The following is a 14,097-nucleotide window of genomic DNA, read 5'->3' as shown; positions in this document are numbered from 1 at the left end:
GTGGATAAGTGATCCAGTAGAACTAAAAGATAAGTCATCTTATGTTTGGTTGTGTTTGTATGCAGGTGTGTCACTCTGCAAATAGCAGAACTACAAGTTCAACATGTCACCCACGCGACACGTTGTGAGCTTGTAGATCGTCTATTTTCAGCATGCAACCAAGTGTAGAATCAACCATTACGACGCCATCAAGGCCCATCTAAATACCTTTTTTGTCAACAAAATGAACTGTATACATTAAAGAAATGACAAAAACTAAATTGCTGTCAAAAATCAACACTGTTTTCAACTTACAGTATGTTCTTTTCATTTTTTTTATCTGTAATTAAATGCCCTACTACTTCATCCGATACAAGAGTGACGTGCAAATGTTGCCAAAATAGTCAATCTACAAGCTCACAAGTCACAATGTTGTGAGCTTTAGACCGATATTTTTGTGTTATTTGTTGTCTTGTTGTTTTTAGGTGAAAGTGGTTAAAGGATGACTTCATCCATTTTCAATCTATCTTCATAAATTGGTCTTCAAAATTATAATAATACGTTTCCACATTTTTTATTTAGATTTGCATTAACGAGAGAACAATGGCTCCCATTATAACATTTCCAGGAATGAAAGCCTGCGGTTTATTTTTGAGTGGTGCAACCATAGGGTGCATGCAGCCACTCCAAATGCCCAGCTTTGTCCGTCCCTGTTGGTGTCTGTCCTCCGTCCCTGTTGGTGTCCCTGTCCCTATGTTTAGGGTACCAACAGGGGGCGCTTTTGCACCACTCACTTCAATGTCTTCTGTGGTTTCTGTTAGCTTGGCCTTGGATTCCCCATCAATAATGTCACTGGTAGGCAGCTTTGAGGTTTCTGAATTGTCCACGGAAGTGCTTTACAGAAAAAATACTAAAAAAAGAGGGTTAGGGTATCAAACTACATAAAAGTCAAGTCACAGTCAAAATACATGAAGTACTAAAAACATCAAACAACATGAAACAGAGCAAGGTTAGTGACTAATTATGTGAGGACCAATTATGAAGACAGGTTGAAAATGAGTGAAGTGGTCCTTTAAGTGTGTCTCTGAGTACTGTATTTATGCAAAGCATTAACAAGAGCTTGTGACAAAAAAATATAAATTGGATCCATTTGGAAGACAGCTTAATTTGTTTTTTTCACCCCTTTTCCAGAAAAAGTTACATAAGGTTTCCGCCCGGTAGCAACAGATGCTATACGATGAATACCATTATTGTTATTTTATTATATATTATATTTATATTCCCCGCTGCCATAGTTTGTAGCCTCTACTTGAACTCACTACAACACGCCACAATCCCCCTCAGAGATGTAAATGGACCCTATGATTTATTCAGATTCATCATTCATACGAGATGGAGAGGATCAGCACGATTATGGGAACAGGTGCTCCCGTAATGACTGCCAGCGCTTGTGTTGCAAGACATGGATGGTGTGATGCACGTACGATATTCACAACACAATCCCCAACGATATGTTTTCGTGGAATTAGATTTTTTTCTCTCTCTCTGCCGTCTTGGGAGTTTGAAATTGGGAAATGAACACCTGTCAGTGATCCTAGCCTATAGGACTTCCAAAGAAGAGTATACACCCGGAAATAACTAGTTAGGTGAGTTATAGGTATTTGGTGAGAACAAGCTACAGTATACTGTATATTCAACTGCCAATAGCAATAACCTTCCTTCCTTTCTTTTGAGATATTTGGTGTTTACATCGTCATATAGAACAACATTTTGTTGGTCTTGAAAAATTTGTAAGAATGCTCAAACACTCTGGCATTGTGGGCAGACTGTTCTAGAGAAACTATGGCAGTGAATGAGTTTTAACCCTCCATACTTTAAAAAGGAAAATGTAGAAATTAGAAAATAACCAGGCATAACAAGAGAAGCCGTGAATTTTCTTTTGAGGCTTTTCTGCAGAGGTATCATGCAGGCATTCTCACACGTCGTCCAGTTCAGTGCACCTCTGACGGGGGGGCTTTTTGTCTAAAAGCTGCCGGAGTCTCCACTCTGTCCTCTGTCGCCACTCATCACCACCACAGCCACCATGCTTCATCAGTGCGCTGAAGAGGCCCGCCCGCCAGCTGCTCCCTGCCTCCGCTCCGAGGCTATTTCACACTCCAAAGGCACACCCCGCAGTCATTTAAGAGGCGCCGCTATGCAAATGGACTGAAATATAAATGTGTGTTCTGTGAGCCAACACATTTGGGGATGAGAGCCGCTTGCCTCGATGCCTTCTATAGTGCAAGATTCCCTTGATGTTCTGCATTAGCAGTGGTTCTCAAACGGTTTGAGAAGGCCCGGATAGGACGGTCTGCATGGCACTTCTGGCTGGGAAGAGAGCATGGAATCTTCTTCGGGTTTGAGTAAGGACGCGCTATGATTGGCCAGTGTACGTGTGCAAGGACACACTGCATTGGCCAGTAAACCCTTAGATATCCATATATGGAGCTGACCTGTCCTGACGTTCCATATGTTTCTCCTTCCCCACCCGTCCTTCCTTTTCGATGTCTCCCTTTTGACTGATACCTGTCCATTCAAACTCTAGACGGGCCTGCCCCAAAGTTTATTAGTGCAGCCGTGCCCGGCAGCCAGCGAAAACTATAGAGTTCTCAACAAGCCCGAAAATTAAGGCCCGGCCCTACCTGGGTCCTCATCAAACCCTGTACACTCAAGACACTGCCCCGCTGCCACCCTTAGATCTCCATATATGGAGCTGACCTGTTCTGACATTTCATATGTTGATCTGACCTCATCAAACCCTGTACACTCAATACATGCTCCATATATGGCCAGACCTCATCAAACCCTGTACACTCAAGACACGCTCTATATATGGCCAGTACAGAATTCATTCTATATGTTGATCTGACCCCCCATGCCAAAGCGCCAGTGCTCGCCCAGCAGTCTGCTGTCACCCAGGCGGATGCGTGCACACTCGCCCTAAAGGGCGAGGTCGCTTCTCGCCCTCAGGGCATCTTACTGGTATTTATTTAATACTCAATACTTAATATCATGTTTTCGATTTTTTCATAATAATGTTTTATATTATCTATTAAATAACCTAGTTTTAAACATATTTTTGAATTATATGATTGATGTGCACAGTTTTACCTATAGGCCTAGACTATTCCATAAGTCACATTGTCATGATAGGGGGAGGTCCAAAAATGGAATTATAAATAGGCAAAACTGTAATAATAAATACGGCAATGGAAAAAAAATGCAATAAAAATTATAAAATGAATAAATGCATTTATTACTTACCTGTACATTTTGGACCTATGGACTTCCATAAGCGGGGTTGAACCTCTATGGGTTGAACTTGAAGTGATGTCCCCCCCGTCGGCCGCTGAAGTGGTTTGCTCCTCCGTACGTCGGCCTGACGTTAGGTGGGTAAAAGCACTGACAACCAATCACAGCGCTCCTTGCCTGAGCTATCCTAGGGAAAGAAATCTCGCGAGCCAGAGTGGGTAAGCCAATTCAAAACAAACACAGGTGGCGAGATTCATTACATGATGTGACGCAGCAGGTGAATTAATTCCACTGAAGGTTGAAACGGAGAGAAAACAAAACCAAACAAAAACAACACAACAGAAAAGGCTGTCGCGGAGAAAGTATGAGCTAAAAACAAACCCAAAATGTCTGTAGGCTGGTGTCCACTGTGCGGGAAAATGTTTATATAACAGACTAACAATTGATAGTTATAAAGATATGTTTGGCCGCCGAAAAGAGGAAGAATGGGATGCGAAGTGTTTCCCGCCTGTTATTTCTTCCTACAAATTAAGGCACAAAGCTATAACCTGCTCACTGACTGCTTAGGCCTATATATTATCTATCACCTATAATAACTGGACACCTATAAATACTGCTACACGTTTTTCTCGGTGATAGCATGTGAGCGAAGCTTTTCCACATTCAAATTCATAAAACAAAACGACTATGGAGCACAGAATGACCATGGAACGCGACCATTGACGGATGCTCATTCAATAAGGTAGGACATAATAAGAAAAAGTGTATCATTCTGTTCTGTTCTATTCTGTATTGTGCTTTGGTCAACTACTGCCCTACAAATCACAAGTGCAGTAACGTTTTTGGACACACCGCTTTATTTGTGTAGGCCTATCCCAAAAGTCAAATTAGCAAGTTATTTTGGGGGATAAACTAACCTCGCGTCACCAGGCCAGGGATAAAGTTACCCCAAGACCATTATTTACAATTGGTGTACTATCACATTTGCCCATATCTCATTTGGGTGACTTTGGTGCACTTTGGCTAAGCAGCTGTTCTGTGCGTCTTTACGCATGCAGTGCAATGTTGGTGTGTGCGTTACAGAGTATAGGCTACTTTAGCCCCATATGTGCCCTGCCCCTGTCCCTACGCTCATTCTCGGAGCTACAGAATGAGCGGGCACATAATGGGGCTAAGGCTACTTGTGTTTTTGGCCGCTGTGTCAATGTGCTTTTTTTGTCGTGTGAATTTGATTGTAAGAAATACTTTAACTATTCGCGTTTATGATGTCTTATATGCTCATATGAATAATATGATGTGTACAGTGACTGTACGATATGGTCATATGGTGCTGTAGCATTTGGCGGCTGCTTTTACCCCATTTACGCGTTTCTGTGTAGTGTGAAGCTGTAGTATATAAAGTGTAACAATTGTAGGAAATGAGAAAATGATTTGATAGACAACCCCCCAAAATGTAGGGTAGGCCTACTAAGGGTAGTGGTTCTCAACGCCCCAAAATGTAGTGACCCCCAGTCCCCCACCCATAACTTCTATTAATAATTGTATTAATTGAGGCGTTACAACGCCTCACAACACAGGGTTCTGTGACGCAGTGTGAGCTTGTAGATCTTCGTTTTCAAACGATTTGTATCCATTTGGAAAAAAAAACTTGAAATGGAACATATGCATAATGAGTACTTTTACTTTTGGTACTTTTAGTACATTTTGATGCCTCTATTTTTGTACTTTTACTAAAGTGAATCTTGAATAGCAGACTTTTACAATGTTGTATTTTACTTAAGTAAACCATTTGGGTACTTTTTCCTCCACTGAAGATAGCAGATGTACAGTACAGTAGAAGCAGCACAGTACAGTCAGTACAAAGTGACACTGTCTATGTGAGCTTGTAGAATTCTGTCCTCAGTCCAGCACGATTCACTGCACAGTACAGTTGTGCCGCTCCCATCACTGAATTGATCATCTCATCATAGGAGGCTGAATAAATCATGAGGTCTGTTTGCATCTCTGAAGGGATGTATTGATCATTACTTTACCTCACTGTGTGTCAAACAGCCAATTCAAAAGAGCCTGCAGATCGTCCATTTTCGACAAATGCTTGACTGTTTTCCATGTTTTCCACTTTTTCCGAATGTTTGCCTATTGCTTATGAAATGCCCAGAACACTACATCATATCTATTTTCCAAAAAGTGCAGATCTGCAAGATCATTGGCAATGCTGGTGTTCCAAGTGGTCAATGAATAATATATTGTGTACAAAATATGAATCCATTCACACACGGTGTGCGAGTGGAATGCACGCGTTGAGATTTGACAAACATGACCAGGCCAACTTGTGGGAACAAAGACAATCTATTTCAACTACGGATGACTTTGCCACAAACAAACATGAATCCGACCCGCCCTTATGGAAATGGAAATTTGTTTTCCATAATAATTTGGTCAGATAGAAGAAGATAAATTGCACCCACATTTCAATAGTGATGGAATGAGACATTTCAATGACAGTGTGAACTTTATGTTCGGCAGCGCCGAACAAACTTTTATTTTTTGACAGCAACCAATTCAGCTCATATACAGCATAGATAACAATATGAAAGGAGAAGACAAGTTGGAGAGATATAGTGTACAAGGTGAGTGTGAGAGAGATAGTGGGGTGTGTGTGTGTGTGTGGTGCAGCTCGTGCATGCCTATTGCCTATGGGGGATATTCGAACCCAGTTTTCAAACTTTTCAGCTCTTGACCCCCCCAAACCAATCATATTTCCATTCTTGGGACCCCCCACAATAACTATTTTTTGAACTGTGGACCCCCCATTCTGACAAGCATTTGGAATTGTAGGAGTTGAGGCAATACATTTAGTTTATTGTGAAAATAACCGTTCTACAAGCTCGAGGCCTTGTGAGCTTGTAGTTCGTCTATTTTCAAAATGTTTGGCTTTTTCTTATAATATATAATATTATAATAATGTAAGAAAGAGACAAAATAATATATATAATATATATACCCGGTATATATCTCCAACCCGGCCCACAGATTGGCAACCACTAGAATCGAACCCACCCCAGCCATGCTCAAAGTGTATTTATTTACTCATGTAAAAGCTATTTGCTGACCTCTACTTTATACATTTATATTCTAAAGGGCACACGTTCTGGTCAGACAGCTGTCTTATGTACAGGCAGAGACTATCGTTCCTCTCTCTTCATATCAACAGTGAATGAAAACTCAGTTCTCTGACCTATACTGGCAAGTGCACGCAATAAAAGCTGATGTCGATCGGTGCTTAGATTGGACACGCGCGCGCGCGCGCACGCGAAGATGGCAGAGATGGTACCGGTATAAAAAGGCAAGTGCTGGATTAAGTATGAATCGGATAAGATTAATTGTTTCCCAAACAGAGTCTCAGGACCCAGTTTTTATAATGAATCATAAATATAATAAATAAATAAATAAATAATAAATCATTTAAAAAAAAGCTTAAAAAGTAGTGAAATTATTAGATCTACAAGCTCACAATGCGGCACCTGTGAGCTTGTAGATCTGCTATTATCACTTGTTCGGGTCCCCAGCATGATGTTCTCTTATGGGTCGTGACGTGAGCTAAAAAGTGTGGGAACCCCTGCTATAGTATAGATATCGAAAAATATCTGAAGTTAAAGTACGGACGCTTTTTCCATGAGAAACTAATTTCATAGCTAGCGGGGTAACGCTGAAGAATCATAAGCAACGAAAAAGAAAAAGGCAATTTCTGCTAAATTGGCTATTATCGCTGCCTCTCTCCCCCTCGTCCCTCTATTTGCCTGATCAATACATGGACATTTCAGGACGGATCGTAGTTTGCACAAACACTATTTGAGAAAATCATTCCGCTGCGATTTGCGAAGGTAAACACTTTCTGCAGCGGCGTGATAAACGGGTATCGGTGTACTGTTGGTGGGAATATGGAGCAGCTCTCTCTCTCTCTCTCTCTCTCTCTCTCTCTCTCGGCTACCAGACAAGCATACTGTGTTGTAGAGAGAGAATAGAAAGAAGCCTGTCTGTCACTGTGGATATACTGTATATAGTTTGACAAAGACACAGCAAGGCTGTCGTCCCCAGCATGATCATCTGTATACGCTTTGATTTCAGTATTATTTATTTACTTGCAATAGCTGATTCAAGTGTTCCATCATTTTTGTTAAAGTCAATCTCACATAGCTTTGTATTGCCATATACAGTATTAGGCTCATTATTGTTTTGGTATAGAGCAGGGCTTTTGGTATAGAGCAGTTGTTTTTCTCGGGTTTCACAGTGTGCATATTCTTGGGTGTACAGCAGTGGTTTTCAACCAGTGGACCTTGAGGGGGTTCGAGGTGGTCCCCAGCTAAATGTGCCCAAAATTCCCTGCGATCAAACTTAGGGCTTGGAAACATTTGTTTGGTATAGGGCCTATCCGTATTTTTCTTCCAACTCGTAGTGACTGGCGAGGGGGGGGGGGGGGGGACGACCAAAACAAAGCCCGAAAATAACGGGAATATGAGTTATTTTTATTTATTTTTTTATCCCACGATTTTGTAACCCATTTTTCACCCCTGTGTCAATCATCTAATGTGATCCTGGGCTCACGCAAGGTTAGTTCCACTTGCTTCTGGCCAGACTGGCCTCAGCAGCAATTGCTGCCTGAAATATTGCTGATTTTATATTCATTGAATACAAATATTGTATCCATGAGTTGTCCTGACTGAACTGTACTTATACAGACTGCGTGAATTTGGCCCAGACCGGCCCACCACAACCAGCGCGCAGATAGCAGAAACTCTACCGCCCACTCCGTCGAGGCACACACAAACAAACAAGCCCTAATACCACCACTTTTACAGAACAACATAAATGATACAAACCAACAGACACAACCCTTTGTAGAGGGTTTATTTGTCACTCACTGATACAGGTACAGTGAAATTATAATTATTAACCTGTACTACAAACTGTGAATAATAATTTTAAATCAATCAATAGTGTGAAATGAGGCCAATTCACACCTGGGACAATTTCATACTTTTAGGAAATGACACACAAGCCTGAAATGACTGATAATAATCTCTTAAACACCAAAGTTTATCGAATACTTGAAAAGGACTTGGTTAATTGGATCCTCGGTTGAGTTTGTGTTACATAAAGACTGGCTCGCATCAGCGTGGCTGATAGCGTGCACTCTGCAGCACTGCTTTAATTATGAATTGTATAAAACAATGAATTAGTTATGTCTCCCGTGGGACTTAAAATCGAAGGCATTGCTTACAGGCTTAACCGAATGAATCGAGTGCTTTCTTTTTTTTTCTTAAACGCAGTACTTCTGATTTCAGAAATTAATTCTCCGTTTGAGCAGCCAAGCAGGATCCGCACAATGATAAGAAGAGGGGATTTGAATGGGTGATGTGCCTTTCCACGTCGTTGGCTATAAACACTTCACAAGTAATGAAAGGACCAGTAAGATTGGCAAAGAAATTCAAAAAATGCAGCCATAGACACGAAGAGTGCTTCATGTCTTCTTTGGGTGCCGACAGAATGTCAAGTGTGTGTGTGTGGACACTGGATTGCAGTGTCCTTGTCCTGTCAATGCCTGTTGTTGTAACTTGTAGTGTGCTTCTGGTTGTAGTTTGTAATCACCTCTCTTATCATGACATGATGTACCGCTGTAGTGTGTGTGTGCGTGCGTTGTGCATGCTCTGTTCCGTCCGTGTTTCATGGCCGCCTCAATGCTTTTCCAATGGAAGTTACGTGGTTTGGCCAAACATTTGTGTTTGATGGGGGGGAAAGGAAACACAAGTGTTTGGCCAAACCATGTGACTTCCATTAGAAAAGCATTGAGGCGGCCATGTTGTGTGTGTGTGTGCCCCATGGGCGTAGCTTGTACTTGACCCCAGGGGGGGGCAAATGTCTGGGGGGAATCCTGCACGCCCGATTTCTTTTTTTTTACCTTTTATTAATTATTTTGCCGCTTTTATACATTGCCCTAACTCCTACAAATGTGTTATTTAAGACAGCACACACACACACACACACGCACACACACACACGCACTACAGCCGTAAGCCGTACAGCGAGTCATCATGTCATGATAAGAGAGATGATTACAAACTAGTCAGAAGCACACCACAACAACCGGCATTGACAGGACACTGCAATCCTGCAAGTTTATTTACCTGATTGCTGTCAGTGTTGCCTTACTGTATAGTTCACTTTAGAAAACTGCAGAAATAAGTAGGCTAGTTCATTGCAGAGGGCCGGCGGGGGCATCTTTGTAATAATGTCTCGAATGTCCACACAATGATTATAATCAAAATATAAAAGTTTACTGAAAAGCTTCGGCAGGATAACAACACAGCAGCATGTACATAAAAGTCACAACAACTCATGTTAGTCACCCAGAGACGACCTGCTTTATGGCAGATTTGTAACCATAGTGATGCCAGTCTCTTAAACCAGGTGGTCACAAAAAAAGAAAAGTTGTGCCCCCCTGCTCTGGCGTTCGGGTTGATTGATTGAAATGTTTTTAACAGTATGCAGGATGTTCAAACGAAAGCAAAGGCGATACAACAAGAGGGGACTGACTGGGGTGTGACGTGACTTAAGGCCTATTTATACTCCAGTTTTAGGTGGTAAGGTGAAAAGTCTGACCAGTGACCAACTACAACACGTCACGCCGCGGTGATAAGCGACTCACCGCTCACCCCAACACGTCCTCTCTGTTTTTGCTAACCACTGTTTCGGTGGTCACCTTATAACCTAAAACTGGAGTATGATCTATGAATAGGCCTTTAAGAGAAACCCCACCCGAACCGCATCCCTCTGTGTCTCAGTCCCGTGGAGTTAAGTGGTGCTCTGACAAATTGGAATGACCCACGGGAGAGAATTAAAAGAGCTGGTCCGTGCTGATACAACCCCAGAGAATGTAGAGCTGGTCCGACCGTGCATGGCTGATACAACCCCAGAGTGCTGACATTTCTCCTCTACAGGGGATAATGCTTGCATTAGACACGGTGATAGAGAGTAACTGTGTGTGTGTGTGTGTGTGTGTGTGTGTGTGTGTGTGTGTGTGTGTGTGTGTGTGTGTGTGTGTGTGTGTGTGTGTGTGTGTGTGTGTGTGTGTGTGTGTGTGTGTGTGTGTGTGCGCGCCACGGAATGTGATGATTTGATTGGCTGAGAACTGAATGTGATGATGTATGATGATAAGACTGCCACTCACACGAGTGATTTTTATTTTACAGGATGTATATTCTGATTTTCAATACGTTACCTTCACTTCTACTCCACTACATCTCTGAGACAAATATTTTACTGTACACTATCTGAGTTATACAGACCCATAAGGGTCCATTTGGTTCCTAACTATCATTTAGCTGGGGACCCCGCTGGAACTCCCTCAAGGACCCCTAGTGGTCCCCGGACCCCACATTGGGAACGACTGACGCAGTGCAGCTTTAAGTAATAAGAGAATGCAAGCGTTCTCTCCAGCACTCATTAGAAAGCGGCGCACTTGAGGAAGTCGGGGGAAGACGTAGGGAGAGACTGCCGTCCCTCCATGCCCCCCGTGGACCCCGACAGGGCCGTGCACCTATCGCACCGCAGGGCTCTGTCAACGGAAGGAGCTATTTAATGAGCCATCACAAGTATTAAGGCCAATAAAGGAAAAGAACAGAAAACAGGAAAGGAGAAGAGGAAAAAGAGTATCCCGCCCTAATTTCCACTCATTAATTAGTGGGAAACTGTGCTCATCAAAGGCATGGTGCATGGTGGGCTCCCAGCGAGCGCGCGTACGGAAGGGGGGGGGCGGGCTTTCCCGGTAGGGGGGGTGCAGGCAGTCCGGGGGGGGGGGGGGTGTAGTTGGTTCCAGGGCATTCAGCGCTCTCACTAACTCTCCACACACACACACACACCCGACACAGCACTCTGCCACAGATTCAACAGATGCACATCAGTTTCCATTGGTACCAAAAAAGAAGCAGGCTAGGATTTTCCCTTACACACACACACACTTTTGCTGAGGAAGCAGCTGTCACGGTAATAGGCCTCTTATAGAATGTGTTGCAAGTTCAAGGGGAAAGGAGTATATCGATTACATAATCACCGTCGTAATTCTGTGCCTGACCTCCACTGCATCAGTGTTCATTTTGTTGACTAAGACTAAAAGACTAAGGTTTCGCGGTTAATCGCTTACCACCGAGACGGTGACGTCTCTTTATCACCTAAAACTGGAGTATGAATAGGCCTTAACTTTGGGGTGCAATGTTTACTTTTTTCGGTTTCAGTCTGAAACGGAAGGCTGTACGTTTCTGAACCAATCAGAGCGTCTCATCCCTTCAGGCTATGGGACGTAGCTCTGCTATGTCCATGACATGCTGAGTCTGTCTACAAGTGAGAGACAGACGGCCAGCTCAGCATGTTTGCTTCACAATCATTTTAACCACTTTAAACAATTATTGTATACTTTAGCTAGTCAAAAATAGGAAGATCTACAAGCTCATAGCCAGGCACAAAGTAGCCTCGGAAACCCAAATGTTTTTATTTCTAGGGAGAAAAAAAACTTAAATTCAGTCCACTTCAATTCGGCATACAGTAGCACAAACGTCGCTCACTCTGCTGATTTCTGATCGTCTGCACCTTTAACTTGACGTACACACGTACACACACACACACACACACACACACACACACACACACACACCCTCACACACACACACACACACACACACACACACACACACACACACACACACACACACACACTCTCTTCTCTCTCTGTCGCTCTAATTAATTAGTCTGCCTCTAGTTCCACTCTATGCTGCTATTTTTACCAGTGTGTGTGTGTGTGTGTATATGTAGGATATATATATATATAGCACTTTATAGTACACATGTATATTGTATAATATATAATATAGTATAGTATGTATAGTTGACATAATAATAATAATAATAAAACTTTATTTGTATAGCACCTTTCATGACATGAAATGCAGCTCAAAGTGCTTTACAGAACAATGGAGAATAAAAGAAAAGCAAGGCTACGACATTAAAAAACAAGCAGTAATGCAATACAGTGAGGACATGAATAACAAAAAAATAAAAGATCAATTAAAAGCAATGTTGTAGAAGTGGGTCTTGAGCTGAGCTTTAAAAATGTCTACAGAGGCTGCCTGACGAAGGTACAGTGGGAGCTTGTTCCATGCCGACGGCCCGTAGAAGCAAAAAGCTGCTTCCCCGTATTTTTTAGTTGCCATTTTTTTAGGCAAAGCGAGCAGGCCAGCAGTGGAAGACCTTAGGGGGCGGTTTGGGACATATTTAGGCAGGCAGTCATGTAGGTAGGAAGGTGCGAGACCAGCTTTATAGACAAGTAAAATAATTTTTTAATCAATCCTAAAAACAACCGGAAGCCAGTGCAGTGATGCCAAAACTGGAGTAATATGTTCTCTCATCTTAGTTCTAGTAAAACTCTGGCTGCTGCATTTTGGACAAGTTGTAATCTGTCAGTTGTTTTCTTAGGCAGTCCTGAAAAAAGTGTAATCAATCAATCAATCCGAGAAAAAACAAAGGCGTGGATTAGCGTTTTTGCATCGTCCAAGGACAAATAGGCTCTGATTCGTGCAATATTTACTCCACTGTTACGTTTTTAGTTTATACATGATTCACGATAACTACTTTTATATATAAAAGTGATTTATATATATATGTGATGTCTGCCATGCTTTTGTTTTTGCTTAAATGTAAGTCTCTCTGGATCAAGAGTGTCTGCTAAATGCCTAAATTGTAAATCGTATATTATATATATATATATATATAGGCAAATACATTTTTTTTTACCCTTGACATGAAAATGTTTGAGAACCACTACCATTACGTCAGCAAGGGATGGGGGGGGGGGGGGGGGGGGGCTCCGCCAATGACCGCCCTGTGTGTGAGAAGCATAATTAGAATGGATCTAATATCATTTTAATACGCATCCCCCCCGACTCCCCCTCTCTGACAGGCCCGTTATTTACCCAGGGAGGGCCTGCTGCATTTTGATAAGACCTGTCTGGATACATTAATGTAAAGCCCAAGCCAAGGAGAGGAGGCCTTTCAATTAGATAGTGAGAGAGAGCTGCATGGGCATCCTGCAGGAATGTGAAGAATCCTTAACAAACAGCCTGCCTGCTGCTGCCACCTCCTCTTCAGACAGACACGGGAGGAATGCACAGTCTACTGCACTGAAGTAGTAACGGAACCGCCTGTTTTTGTTTGACTCGAGGGTCTTGTCGTGATCTGTACGCCTGTTCTGTTCCCTTGTTCTTGTCTTGTTTTGCAGTGACCGTCTTTATTGCTCCTTATTTTCCTTATGAAGGAGTAGTTTTCCCCCCCCAAAAACATCTTGTCACACACCACGCATCCATGCCATGGTTGTCCCACACAAGCTGCCAGTGCCACGGCAGAGTACGGCGGGTGGTGAGGGACAACCAAGGCATGGATCTGTGTATTAATGACAACTACCAATATTTACTTGACCTTACGACTTTACAGAAAAAAACACACTCAGAGTTTGACTAAAGCATTATAGCGCCCGTGACAGCTTTATATACCTCGCAGGCAAAACATTCCACTTTCCACCGTATGTCCCTCATTCCTCACACTCCACATTGAACTAGTATAGCATCGTTTTCCCCACCTCGTGTGCTTAACCTCGCTATACGCGCTAACATATGGCACACAGCCGCGCGGCAGACGGCATCATCACTCCTCCCTGTACAGGCTCGCTTTTTTGTTAGTTTTTTTTTTCTCCGCCGGGCTTTTCTTTGTGCATCGCGTCGA

The sequence above is a fragment of the Protomyctophum parallelum genome, assembly GCF_964188405.1.
Source record: "Protomyctophum parallelum genome assembly, chromosome: 23".
Lineage (NCBI taxonomy): Eukaryota > Metazoa > Chordata > Actinopteri > Myctophiformes > Myctophidae > Protomyctophum > Protomyctophum parallelum.
The sequence above is the reverse complement of the archived record's forward strand: the minus strand, read 5'-3'. Positions refer to the sequence as shown.